The sequence below is a fragment of the Giraffa tippelskirchi genome, chromosome 12, assembly GCF_054371585.1.
Source record: "Giraffa tippelskirchi isolate mGirTip1 chromosome 12, T2T-mGirTip1v1.2.pri, whole genome shotgun sequence".
Taxonomy (NCBI): Eukaryota; Metazoa; Chordata; class Mammalia; order Artiodactyla; family Giraffidae; genus Giraffa; species Giraffa tippelskirchi.
This window is the reverse complement of record NC_137286.1, coordinates 137733081-137747762: the sequence shown is the minus strand read 5'-3', so window position 1 is coordinate 137747762 and position 14682 is coordinate 137733081.

Sequence of the window (14682 nt, the reverse complement as noted above, 5' to 3'; positions counted from 1 at the left end):
GATTGGAAGGGTATAAAAACCAGAGAAAGAAAAATACCACACAAGGAAAAGCAATGCACAGACTAAAACCACACTTTCCCCCATTGATGCCCTTGGGCCACTTAAACTTGGAAGGGCTCACACAATTCATAGAGTAAAAGTTGACTTTGAGTTCCAAACTGAAAAATACAACAAATTTAACCTTGTATGCATAGTAATACAATTTACAGAACTAATAAAAAATAAATAATAAAAAAAGACAAATTTGTCAGGAGAAATTCAAAAACCTTGCCAAAACAACCAAAAACTTTTCAACTCTTGAATAACTGATAGACCACAGACCAAGAAAAGAAAATCAGAAATGACACACAGGATTTAAACAATACAATTAGTAAGCGCAATCTAGTAGATATTTTGATATTACTAAAATACTCACCCACGTATCTGTCAGTCGGGCTTCTCTTGTGGGTCAGCTGATAAAGAATCCGCCAGCAGTGCAGGAGACCTGGGTTCGATCCCTGGGTTGGGAAGATCCCCTGGAGAAGGGAAAGACTACCCACTCCAGTATTCTGGCCTGGAGAATTCCATGGACTGTCTAGTCCATGGGATTGCAAAGAGTTGGACACAACCGAGTGACTTTCACTTTCACTATCTGTCAGTCAGCAGCCAATCAAGAAAAGAGAAGCCATGTTAAATCTTTAAAACAGGGGTGAGGGGATTTACTGCAAGAAATTGGTAACACATGTGATGGGCAAGTTGCAATGACAGATGGGTGTTCTTGAGCCAAGAGATGAGCAGCAGTAGGAAGCCACCACCATGCCAAGCTGGGATCAGTAATAATAGACAGCTTTTTCAAGCAGTTTTCCCATAATTATTTGGAGAGGGATTTGGGGTCAGGGTTTGGTTTGCTTTTGCTTTTTTAAGGGAATCTCTCCCCTTGCTCCTGGAAGAAGAGGTTCTGAGACTGCTCTTCACGGCTGCTGGAAGTTGAGGTCCGAAGGGAGAGCAACTTAATAAAGAGCATATGGTGGTCCGGGTCTGCTTCTTGACTTTCTAAAAAATAGAATCTAAATATATAAGGATCATTCTCTGAAATACGTCTGCAAAGATTGAAGCTGCAGCACACTGCGTTCCAAAAATCTGTAAATTCAGAAAGCTTAACACAGAGGCATATCCTGGTGAAGTGGTTGAACTTCAAAGATAAAAGATGTCTGCAGGCATCCAGACAACGGTATTGTATCACCGAAATAGAGAAAGTTGTCAGGCTGGCCTCCAGCTCTCTGTGATGATGCTGCTGACTCCAGGGCTGTGTTCTCAAGGAAAGAGAGACTAAGAGCTAGCACCCATGGCTGGTTCATATCAATGTATGGCAAAAACCACTACAATATTGTAAAGTAATTAGCCTCCAACCAAAATAAATAAAAAAAACAAATAAACTAAAGAAAATCACTCATGGGAAAAAAAAAGAACTAGCATCAGGATTCCCTGGGTGGCTCAGTGGTAAAGAATCTGCCTGCCAAAGCAGGAGACACAGGTTCAATCCCTGATCTGGGAAGATCCCACACTCTGGGGAGCAACTAAGCCCCTAGTGAGCCACAACTATTAAGCCTGTGCTCTAGAGCCTGGACTTCCCTGATAGCTCAGTTGGTAAAAAAATCTGCCTGCAATGCAGGAGACCCCAGTTCGATTCCTGGGTCGGGAAGATTGGCTGGAGAAGGGACAGGCTACCCACTCCAGTATTCTAGGGCTTCCCTAGTGGCTCAGCTGGTAAAGAATCCACTGACAATGCAGGAGACCAGGGTTCAATCCCTGGGTTGGGAAGATCCCCTGGAGAAGGGATAGGCTACACCTCCGGTACTCTGGCCTGGAGAATTCCATGGACTGTATAGTCCATGGGGTCACAAAGAGCTGGACACGACTGAACGACTTTCACTTTCACTAGAGACTGGGGGCCGCACCCACTGAGCCCATGTGCCGCAACTACTGAAACAAGCGCTCCCTAGAGCCTGTGGTCCAAATGAAGAGGAGCCACTGCAGTGAGAAGCCCACACACGGCAACTAGAGAGTAGCCCCGGCTCTGTGCAGCTAGAGAAAAGCCCACGCAACAATGAAGACTCAGCACAGCCAAAAATAAATAAATAAATGGAATAAAATTACATGTAAAAAAGAAGTAGCATACCCCAAACCCTGTCTTTCAAGCCACTAGCTACATAATTTGGGGGAGGGGCAAAGCAAAATGAAAATGTGGAAGCCTTTATTTTAAAGAATTGAGAATTTCGAGACTAACAGCAGAACATTAAGCCAAGCACAAGGTCCTTCTCAGTGGGACCTGTACAGTAGCACAGGTTGCACACTGATAAAGCTGGCCCTTTTACTGAGGAGACACTCAGTACATACAAAACACAGTGACAACCCTCTTCAGCAAATTAATTGATGACAAAAATACAGAGTGAAGTAAAACAAAGAACTCAGAAATGAAGAGACTGCACTGGTGGTGAGTACTGCATTTATCTCTATGTAAAACAAATAGTAAACAACTTTGGGAATTATGGTTACAGAATATAAATATTTGACAATTAGAGGAAGGAGGAAATTGCTAATGCACTTATCTATCCCTGCAGGTAATCAGCTGATACTGCCTAAAATCGTATTATGTATTTAATGAAACATAATGACTCCACACTCTCAAGCCTTTTTTTTTTGTATCTTTCCTTAATTTTAGAGGGAACTTTTGTGGGGAAATATCTCATGGAATGAAGAAACATTTATGTAAAGCTTAAGGGAATCTCATCGATTTTATTCAGTTTATTTTTATTCTATTAAATTCAGATAAATTTCATTTAATACAGTTTATTGAGCAATACAATGGCTATTTTTATAAAAGTCCAAGTGTTAATGATTATTCATAGATGATGGGGTATAAATATTTTACTTTCATTTTTGCCTTTTCTGCAATAACTGAATTCTTTGCATCATGTGTAAATAGAACCTAATTTGCTTTTATTTTATTAAAAAAAATTTAGTCCAATATTATCCCAACAAAAGTCTCTAGGCTGGAGGATTTTATCAGTAAGGTCTAAAAGTTCAAGAAACAATGTTTCTATATGCAGGTTGTTCTAAAGCACAGACAGCTAGAAAATTTCTGACTTGTTCTACAATACATCACTGGCAACAAAACAAGATGATTCATTACAAAAAGCTATATAGCAATCTTATGAATATAGATGTAAATTGCTTTGAATGTAAATTAATATAACAATGCTGCATAAAATATTTCCAGCAGACTGGACCCCTTCTGATCTGTACGTCCAGGTGTGCATGTGTGTAACTGACCAGCATGTCACCAAAAAGTTGGACAGTGAGACCGAAGCCTCCTTTTGCCCGAAAGTGCTGTGATGGAGGTGTTTTCTGCCCCCGACTCCGACACACTGAAGAACCTCATTGGACTGAGGGATATGGGGAGCCATGGGCAATGAAGAAGTCTCAGAGATGGGCAGAACCTAGACTGGACTGATTGGATTCAAACTGTGGGGTTTTAATGATCACAATGCTTCTTGGAAGAGGGGATGCCACCCAGGGTTCCTGAAAGTGGGAAACCAAGGGAAGTGGTGGGAGGGGTCCACCCAGAGCACAGGCACAGAACAGAGTGCCTTGCCTGCAGACGGTTCTAAAAAAACTGTAATAAAAACAGCTACAGTTACAGGTTAGTCTGCTTTTTATTATCACCATCTGTTTTCAGTTCCACACAATGTCAGTGATAAAATGCTCCTCTGTGAAAAGAATCAGTTCCTTTCGGAACTAATTTTATACATATGTACATTTTAATTATCCTTCATTTAATAAATATGGCATTTTACAGGGAATTTAACTCTGAGATCTCCAAGTTATACGGTCAGCCGTAACCATGCAGAATCAGCTACCTAGGACTTTTTAAAGTTTGCAATGGCTTGGAAATTTTGAGCTTGCTTCGGGAACAATTTGTATCAGCAACCTCAGTACTGCTGCATATCCCTAAGCTCTAATTAGAAATAAATAATGATAGTACCTGATGTGAACAGCCGACTCATTGGAAAAGACCCTGATGCTGGGAAAGATTGAAGGCAGAAGGAGAAGAGGGCATCAGAGGATGAGATGGCTGGATAGCATCACCGATGCAATGGACATGAACTTGGGCAAATCTGGGAGATGGTGAGGGACAGGGAAGCCTGATGTGCTGCAGTCCATGGGTCTCAAAGAGCCGGACACGACTGGGTGCCTGAATGACAATGATAGTACAATGGTTATGAAGACAACAAAACATGTTATTTCAATTCTATCAATCATATGAACTTTAACATTTTTTTTCTTTGGATTTAAAACTGCAAAACAGAGAACTCACTGAAAGGTGTAATATCTTGATTTGGTAAGTGAACATCTTAATTCACACCTGAAATCTATATATTTTCCTTCATGATTATTACTAAAGATAATTTTGTAGTACAGAGATGGGTTGGTCAAAAGGAACCTATCTCAGTGTGAAACACTTGCCTGATACTGAAACCCCTGTTAAAATGGTGACATGACAGAGAAATTACAGGGACAGCAGAGAAACAGAGGGGGGGAGAAAAGTCCTTGAGGCATTGAACACATTCTGGAAGTCAGTACTGAGGCCTCTGGGCTGAATAAGAGTCCCAAATTATTACAAGAAGGGGATCCCAGGGAAAAAAAAGAATGGATTTCTCTTGATTCGTTGAACAGAGGCTGGTATTCTTATTAATTTGAATTTTCTGTGAAGACTTCTGCTTTGGCCATATATAGCAGCTGGAAATGAACTTGCCTTCCCAGCAAAACCAAGTAGAAAACCAGACAAAATGAACAAGTCAACTATGTTCAGAGATTGGACGACAGGCAGCGCAGAGCTGTGATTCCTGTGATTAGGGAAACAAATGAGGTGAGCCTCAGCTTTCTTTTTGGAAAGACCTTCTGGATAACAATGCAGAAGTAGGGATTGAGTTGTTGGTTAGTCGCTCAGCCAACTCTTTGTGACCCTGAGGACTGTAAGCCCAGCAGGCTCCCCTGTCCATGAGATTCTCCAGGCAGGAATACTGGAGTGAGTTGCCATTCCCTTCTCCAGGGATCTTCCTGACCCAGGGGTTGAACCCATGTCTGCATTGCAGGAAGATTCTTTACCAAGGTCTAAACAAGAGGGCAGGGGTCTCCCTGAGGTGAGGCAACAGAGATAGGAGTTTGGGAAAGATGAAGCATCCAGAATTTGTGGGGAAAATAAGAAGAAAATGTTACATGGCACCCCACTCCAGTACTCTTGCCTGGAAAATCCCACGGACGGAGGAGCCTGGTAGGCTGCAGACCATGGGGTTGCTAAGAGTCGGAAGCGACTGAGCGACTTCACTTTCCCTTTTCACTTTCATACATTGGAGAAGGAAATGGCAAAATAACCCACTCCAGTGTTCTTGCCTGGAGAATCCCAGGGACGGGGGAGCCTGATGGGCTGCCGTCTATGGGGTCGCACAGAGTCAGACACGACTGAAGCGATTTAGCAGCAGTTACATGGAACAAAAACTTGTGCAGAGGTTTCCACTGGAGTCTGAAGTTTGAGAGGTATAGGAAATGCTACAAATTGACCAAAGAATTCAGAGAGCTTTAACCTGAACAAGTCTCAGAGCTCACACAGAGTAAGAGAAATTCCAGAGCCAAACAGCCAGGATGGAAAGCTGCACACCCAGGTATTCAATAAAGACACCAGAGGAATCAAGCCTTAGTGGTGGGACTTAGCTAGACCAAGAAAAAAAGACTGCTTTAAATGCACCCTAACAAAATGCAAAAGTCTCAAAATCATCAGTTGGTCCACAAGCAACTTAAGCAAAGTCCAAAATTCTCTACAGGCAACTAACAAAACCTGGAACTCAGCAATATAAAATCCACTATACTCAGAATTCAATACAAAAGCACCTTGTAATTAAATTCTCCCCATAGAAAACGGCTTCACTGTTGAATTCTGTCAACCATTTAAGCAAAAAATAATACTGGAATTTCACAGACTCATCAGAAAAAAAGACCCACTTTATGAGACATACTAGCATAAACCCAAAGAGCTTTTAAGAAAACTACAGACTAATATTCCTCATGAAAATAGTCACAAAGGCTTTAAAAATAACAGAAAATAAAATGCAGTAATGAATTATACATATGTATATATGTATGTATGTATCAATAGCACACAGTTTTATATATTAAATTTTTATAGCTTAATTGAGATTACTGATGTGTATTACGCCTCATTTATAGTTATAAGAATATAAGTAGTACGAAGTCTATATCTGTTAAGGGATTTGTACCTAGATTATATAAAGAACTCATGACTCAGTAATAAAAAGATAACCCAACTAAAAAATGGACAAAGGAGCTGAATAGCCATTTCTCCAAAGAAAAAATGCAAATAACCAATAAGCACATGAAAAATATTCAGCGCATTATTGGTCACTAGGAAAAAGAAAATCAAAACCATATTGAGATACCACTTCACACCATCTAGGATGGATATATTAAAAAGTTAAGTAGTAACAAGTATTGGGGAAGATGTAGAGAAATCAGAACAAAACTTGTAGACTTATACTTTATACACTGCTTGTGGGAACACAAAATGCTGTAGACCCTTTGAAAAACAGTCTGGCAGTTCCCCAAAAGGTTAAAGTCAGTCTATCATTTGACCAAGTAATTCCATTCCTGGATATATACCCAAGAGAAATGAAAGCATATGTTCACACAAAATTGTCTTGTATACTATGTTCATAGCGGCATTATTAATAATATCCAAGAAGGTAGAAACACTCAAATGTCCATCAACTAATGAAAAAGATGAACAAACTGTGGTACACCAATATAATTGAATTGTTTTGGGGTACACTAATTCATGGGCTTCCCAGGTGACTCAGCAGGTAAAGAATCGCAGGAGATGCAGGTTCAATTCTTAGGTCAGGAAGATCCCCTGGAGGAAGGCATGGCAACCCTACTCTAGTATTCTTGCCTGGAGAATCTCATGGACAAGAGGAGCCTGGTGGGCTACAGTCCATAGAGTCTCAAAGAGTCGGACAGAGTGAAGAGACTGAGCATGCATACACACTAACGCTTAAGGAATTTCCCAGGTGGCTCAGTGGTAAAGAATCTGCCTGCCAATGTGGGCATCATAGAAGATGTGAGTTTGATCCCTGGATCAGGAAGATCCCCTGGAGGAGGACATGGCAACCCACTCCAGTATTCTTGCTTGGAGAATCCCATCAGAGCCTGGTGGGCTACAGTTCATGGGATCACAAAGAGTTGGACATGACTTAGCAACACACACTAATGCTTATAGCAGCATTGCTTATAATCATCAAGTTCAGTTCAGTTCAGTCTCTCAGTCGTATCCAACTCTTTGCAACCCCATGAATTGCAGCATGCCAGGCCTCTCTGTCCATCACCAACTCCCAGAGTCTACCCAAACCCATGTCCATTGAGTCGGTGATGCCATCCAACCATCTCATCCTCTGTCGTCCCCTTCTCTTCCCGCCCCCAATCCTACCAAGCATTAGGGTCTTTTCCAATGAGTCAACACTTCGCATGAGGTGGCCAAAGTATTGGAGTTTCAGCTTCAACATCAGACCTTCCAATGAACACCCAGGACTGATCTCTTTTAGGATGGATTGATTGGATCTCCTTGCAGTCCAAGGGACTCTCAAGAGTCTTCTCCAACACCACAGTTCAAAAGCATCAATTCTGTGGCGCTCAGCTTTCTTCACCGTCCAACTCTCACATCCATACATGACCACTGGAAAAACCATAGCCTTGACTAGACGGACTTTTGTTGGCAAAGTAATGTCTCTGCTTTTAAATATGCTATCTAGGTTGGCCATAACTTTCCTTCCAAGGAGTAAGTGTCTTTTAATTTTATGGCTGCAATCACCATCAGCAGTGATTTTGGAGCCCAAAAAAATAAAGTCTGACACTGTTTCCACTGTTTCTCCGTCTATTTCCCATGAAGTGATGGGACCAGATGCCATGATCTTAGTTTTCTGAACGTTGAGCTTTAAGCCAACTTTTTCACTCTCCTCTTTCACCTTCATCAAGAGGCTCTTTAGTTCTTCTTCACTTTCTGCCATAAGGGTGGTGTCATCCGCATATCTGAGGTTATTGATATTTCTCCCGGCAATCTTGATTCCAGCTGTGTTTCTTCCAGCCCAGCGTTTCTCATGATGTACTCTGCATATAAGTTAAATAAGCAGGGTGACAATATACAGCCTTGACATACTCCTTTTCCTATTTGGAACCAGTCTATTGTTCCATGTCCAGTTCTAACTGTTGCTTCCTGACCTGCATACAGGTTTCTCAAGAGACAGGTCAGATGGTCTGGTATTCCCATCTCTTTCAGAATTTTCCACAGTTTATTGTGATCCACACAGTCAAAGGCTTTGGCATAGTCAATAAAGCAGAAATAGATGTTTTTCTGGAACTCGCTTGCTTTTTTGATGATCCAGCGGATATTGGCAATTTGATCTGTGGTTCCTCTGCCTTTTCTAAAACCAGCTTGAACATCTGGAAGTTCATGGTTCACGTATTGCTGAAGCCTGGCTTGGAGAATTTTGAGCATTACTTTACTAGCATGTGAGATGAGTGCAATTGTGCAGTAGTTTGAGCATTCTTTGGCATTGCCTTTCTTTGGGATTGGAATGAAGACTGACGTCTTCCAGTCCTGTGGCCACTGCTGAGTTTTCCAAATTTGCTGGCATATCGAGTGCAGCACTTTCAAACATCTGTCAATGGATGAAATGAATAAGCAAAATGTGGTATATTCATACAATGGATTTGGCCATAAAAAGGAACAAAGTATTTGTATGCTACTACTTGAATGAACCCCAACACCATGATGCCAGTCACAAAAGACCACATATTGTATAATTCTGTTCATACAGAAATCCAGAATAGGAAATCTGTGGAGACGGTAGATTGGTCATTGCATAGGGCTGGGGGAGGGGGGGAGGGGATGGTGGGCTAAAGGGTGTGGGGTTTCTTTTTTTAAGATTATTTTGATGAGGACTAATTTTAAAAGTCTTTTTTGAATTTGTTACAATATCATTTCTGTTTTAGGTTTTGTATTTTTGGCTGCCAGGCATATGGGATCTGAACTCCCTGACCAGGGATCGAACTGGAATCCCCTGCATTAGAAGGCCAAGTCTTAACCTCTGGGCCACCAGGAAAGTCCCTAGGGTTTCTTTTTGAAGTAATGGAAATGTTTTAAAATTGACTGTGGTTATGGTTGCATATCTGTGAATATACTAAAAAACATTGACTTATACACATTAAAGAGGTGAACTATATGGCATATGAAATTATATCTCAAGAACACTTTTAAAAAAATCTGTTTTCTTAAGTCTGTAATTGGAACTGTAGCATATGTTGTCAGAGAAAGTGCCAGGTTCCTAGGCCACACTGGCCCAGAAACAGCCATGCTCCTGAGAAGTCAACTTTGGACTCCGAACCACAGCCTAAATCCTTACAAGAAAACAAGTGAGGTCAAAAGTCGAGAAACTGGGGACACCCTGACCTAGGCTCCTCCCCAGAACAATAGCTGCTGGTATAGATGGGCTCTGGGAAGGCTGGAAGGTACCCCAGGAAACTGTCTGGGTGAGACCAGGTCAGCAGTGTCATCCCATCACCTGTTAGGCAGACCCAGGAGCCTCACGGGCACCTCCCTGGGTATGGCGGGACCCCAACTGACCTCTGGAAGGCCACACTGTGCGTGTCCAGTTGAGTGGAGCCGCTTGGAGGGGTGAGGCCACTGGCCGCATGCTCCTCTCTGGGCCGCAGGGCCGCGAACAGCACTTCCCCTTCTGACTTCTGCCGGGCCACGCCCCAGCCTCTCTGGCCCCATGGCCGTGGGTCATGGTCACTTCCATTCACCAGGCTCCTGCCTCCTGGCCCTTGAAGAAGCTTCTCAGGTTGAGCTGTCCGGTCATGTGCTCAGAGCCCAGAGGACTGGTGTCCCCTTGCAGACTCACATCCCACGGTCCACACGTGGTCCACGTCACTGGGCACATCGCTGACAGGAGGGATACCCAGCTGGTGAACTCACACTTCTTCTCTTCCTATAATCCGGGGCCTGGAAGAGTCTATAAGCAATTCTGGAACTCCTGCCAGCCTCTGAGTGGTCTTCTGAGTCCCTTTACTGTAGCACTAGATGAGGCATCTCAGGGTTCCCAGGGCTGCCTGCCTTCTACTGGACGGCCCAGCCATGTGGGCACTGTGTCCAAGTGAAATGGAGGGTAATCCTCAGTTTACTCCATGGTGTCACCAGCAAAGCCCACTAGGAATCAGAAGCATGCACGTGTGCTAAGTCATTTCAGTCATGTCCGACTCTTCGCTGCCCCATGGACTGTAGCCTACCAGGCTCCTCTGTCCATGGGATATTCCAAGTAAGACTATTGGAGTGAGTTACCATGCCCTCCTCCAGGGGATCTTCCCGACCCAGGGGTTGAACCTGTGTCCCTTGCGTCTCCTACATTGGCAGGTAGGTTCTTTACCACTAACCTTACCTGGGAAGCCCAGGGACCAGAATAGAGGTGGGAAATAAGATGGAAGCTAGGTGATAAGGTCGAACCTCTTCTTTTGTGCTTCACATAGTTTCACTTACCTAAAGGGGACCATGTGCAGAGTCCTGACACCTAACAGGTCAGGTTAGGTTCCCAGCACAGAACTGCTGTGCCTGGCACTGTAATTCAAGATGGTGGCAGCAGCAGGCCATGTGCAGAGATGCTGGCTCATGAACAACATTTTCTCTGCTTCAGGAATCTCAGTGTTGGGCTTGCTAGGGGGGTGGGCAGACCAGCCTGGTTCTGCAAAGGATAGAGGACTCTCAGGGACTCCAGGTCCTCCAGGACATGGTCAGCCCAGGAAGGTAGACCCCTCCTGGGGTCCCCCAGTTCAATGTCACCCTGACAGCTATGCAGAATCGCCTCCAGCCCGGGGTGCCAGTTCACCCAAACTAGCAGCTGCAGCAGGAAAGCAGCCCTGGGGTGGGTGGGCGGGGAAAGCTCATCTCCCAGTGAAATATTATTTGACCATAAAAAGGAGTGAAGTAATGACACATACTACAACATGGATGACTCACAGATAATACACCAAGTGAAAGAAGGGCAGTCACAAAAGATGACATGTATGAGTATGATATACGTATGAGTCTGTGTGTATGAAATGTCCAGAACAGGCAACTCTGTAGAGACAGGAAATAGATTAGTGGTTGCCTAGGGATTGGGGGATGAGAGGGTTGGGGTGGGGGTGGGGTGATAGCTAAAGGGTATGGGTGTTTTGGGGGATGGTGATGAAAATGTTCTAAAATGGATTGTGGTGATAGTTGCGTAACTCTGCAAATACAGTAAAAACCACTGACTTGTATAGTTTAAATGGGTGAATTGTATGGTATATAAATCATATCTCAGTAAAGATGTAATAAATATCAAAAAAGAGTGTTTAAGAATGTGGATAAAATGAGAAGTTTCAGATGCTATGGATGAGTGAATTGGGACAGTCATTACGGGAAAGCAGTTTAGTAGCACACAGTAAAATGAAAAATCACATCCTCTGTGACTCAGGAATTCTACTTTTATGTATGTGATCTGCAGCAGCACTACTCAATCCATGAGATAAAGAGCTTGCACCAGAATGTAAATAAGTGCATCACTTCCTTTCTCTAAAAAGTTTTGCTGTGAAATGTCAGGTGAAATGAAACGAGTGTTTTGCTTCATAGTTTACCTTTTCTGTCACAGAATCCCTATCTTGCCAAGGACTATAAAAATTTGTGAATGAGCACCCAGGTTGTGGACACGTTTTAAGTAGCACCAGTCTGGGGAAACTTGACCATTGACCATGTGCACAAAAAAATATCATAAACAATTACAGAAGTTTATGATGGTGAGAAACTAGAAACCATCTAATAATCAGTAGTGAATGAATAAGTGGATGGTAGAATATTAATTCAATGCTGCTGCTGCTGCTGCTAAGTCACTTCAGTCGTGTCCGACTCTGTGCGGCCATATAATCACTGAAAGGAATTTAATATACAATTATATAAAAAGAATATAATGTTATTTACATTAATAAAAAGAATCCCACACAAATCAATGCTCTTTTTCAGGTTCCTGGAAGCTTAAAAGAATTTTTTTTTTGATAGATGAGAAGATATACCTTTGGAAAGGAGAGAATTCACACTGGGAATAGAGAGCAAAGTGACTTCAATTTAACCCATAATGCTTTATTATATTTACTTTTTATAAAATGGTTTGAATAAAATGTGTCAAAAAATGTTAACAACTTTCAATGCTGGGTGGTAAATTCATGGATACTTGATAAGTGTTATTTGTACTTCTCTATAGTTTTAAATTTCTCAAGAAAAACAACAAAATAAGGTGGCTGTACTTTTAGTAAATGATGGTTGCATGTTACCCAGATATCTGCTCCAGTTATACTGAGAAGCAGGAAGTGTGAAACTCCACCATCTGTTCAAGAAAGTTTGACATCCATGAAAAGCATGGAAACATCAAAGACTGACGTTTATACCAGATGACAGAGCAGATAGAGTTGAGGACGTTTGGACAACTGTAAACATTTGGGCAACAAATCCTGGAAACAAAACTCAGATTCCTTCACAAGGAGCACTTAGATGTTCAAGATGAAATTATCAGTGATATTAAGATTTCATTTATGACTTTTCATTAATTTCGCTGCTGGGTAGGACTGAAGAGGTTTTTTTTTTTTTTTTTTTAGTTGAATTAAACTTGTTAAAATTGCAAGCTGTTCCAAGCAATCCTTATGTCTATTTCAGTCGGTTATTACAGGATTAAAGTATTAAGCCTGGGGAGGAACCCAGCATCATTTGAAAAATTGCAGCTTAAGCTCATCACTGCCCCCCCACTAGAAATAAATTGTTTCTGTGACTCATCTTTATGCAGATAAATGCATTCAAAGGCACTTGCACGACAGGAAGTTTATTTCTTTGCTGAACTTTTGAGCTGAAGACCTGCTGAGTACTGACTATGGTGCAAATTTCTGAAAGTAGTGCTGGCTAAGTACTTCCTTGGTAAATAATGCACCAGTTAGTAAGTAATTGGGCAATCCTGATGTCATTTTTTTGTTGTTAATAATATCAGATATACTTATGTTCCAATTCCATCCATTGGTTTAAGGCAGACAAATCTACAAATTATGAGTCACAATATTGATTGCTACAAGCTCATAGACCTTAGAACTTTTAGATGAAATAAAGTTTTGGGTTTTGTTTATTAATTCAGTTCAACTAACTTTTATTTGGTGTTTAGTGAGTCCCAGATACTTTCTAAGGCACGGAGGATACAAAAATGAAAATTACATTCCCTACCTTATACTGGTTGCCAAATAGTGAGTAAAAGAGATATGTAAACATACATTTAAAGTTCAGCAAGGTGGTAAAAGACAGCTATGAAGACTGTTAAGCCCCATAAGGATTACCTTACCTTTTTCACAGCTATACTCTCAGAACTTATCCTAATGCATTGAATATACTACATGAGTGTCTTATTTTAATGAACAAAAGTACTATAGAAGAGGAAGTGGTTATGATAAAAGCTCTCTTTTTTGTCAGATGTTATCAAGGACAGTTGGTTAATCAACAAGTTTGGATGAAGCAGGTATTTAAAAGAATATCTAACAAAACATTTTATTTGAAATAAAATATCATTTTGGGGATCTTTTGTTTGTCTTTTGTCAATCCTTTAAGAAAGGGTCAAGCCTTTTTGCATGTCCACACTTTGGAAAACTTCTTGTGTATACCAGGTTTCTAAAGAATCTTGGCTGATTTCCAGTTTCAGTGTATTTACCGACCAATGAATCCAAAATGACTCGTCTGAAACACCCAAGTTCCCTACCCTTCTAGATTTTTTTATGTTTTCCCCTAATTTCACACTTGTTTTGCCTATTTGGTTTTGCATACTTTTTGCATTTTTGAAGACTTACCTTCAAGGAGGCCTCTCAACAGGACATTCAAATCATTTTTCAGAGAAATATATCATTTTCCCATGCACGGTTCTTGGTTTGTGTAAGCTCTAATTAAGTTCCGTGATTACAATAATCCACACTGCTGGTACAACTGGTTTGAAGTGACTCTTGGGGATGATGTGCCCTTGAACAGTGGGTTTTGTTTCCTATAGCTCTCCAGCTCTCCTGAAATTAAGCTCTTTGAGTTTCAAACACAATTGTTCTTTGTGTTCATCTTCTTTGTGAAGGTTCCCCAGAATATGGAGCCTATGTGTGTATGTATAGGCTTCCTTGTGAAGGTTCCCCAGTCTATGGAACCTATGTATGGAACTAATGTGTGCTTCATACCCATTGTTCTTGGGATGTCCCTCTACAGTTATGATACTCCTCCCATTGTGGGTAGCTGATCTTGAGATAGGGCTTCCCTTGCAGCTCAGTTGGTAAAGAATTTGCCTGCAGTGCAGGACACCTGGGTTTGATTCCTAGGTTGGGAAGATCCCCTGGAGAAGGAAATGGCAACCCACTTCATTATTCTTGCCTAGAGAATCCCATGGATGGAGGAGCCTGGCGGGCTAGAGTCCAGGGAGATGCAAGAGTTGGACACGACTGGGCAACTAACACTTCAGGGGGAATCTGGTTTTATTGGGATGCATCCTAATAAGATTT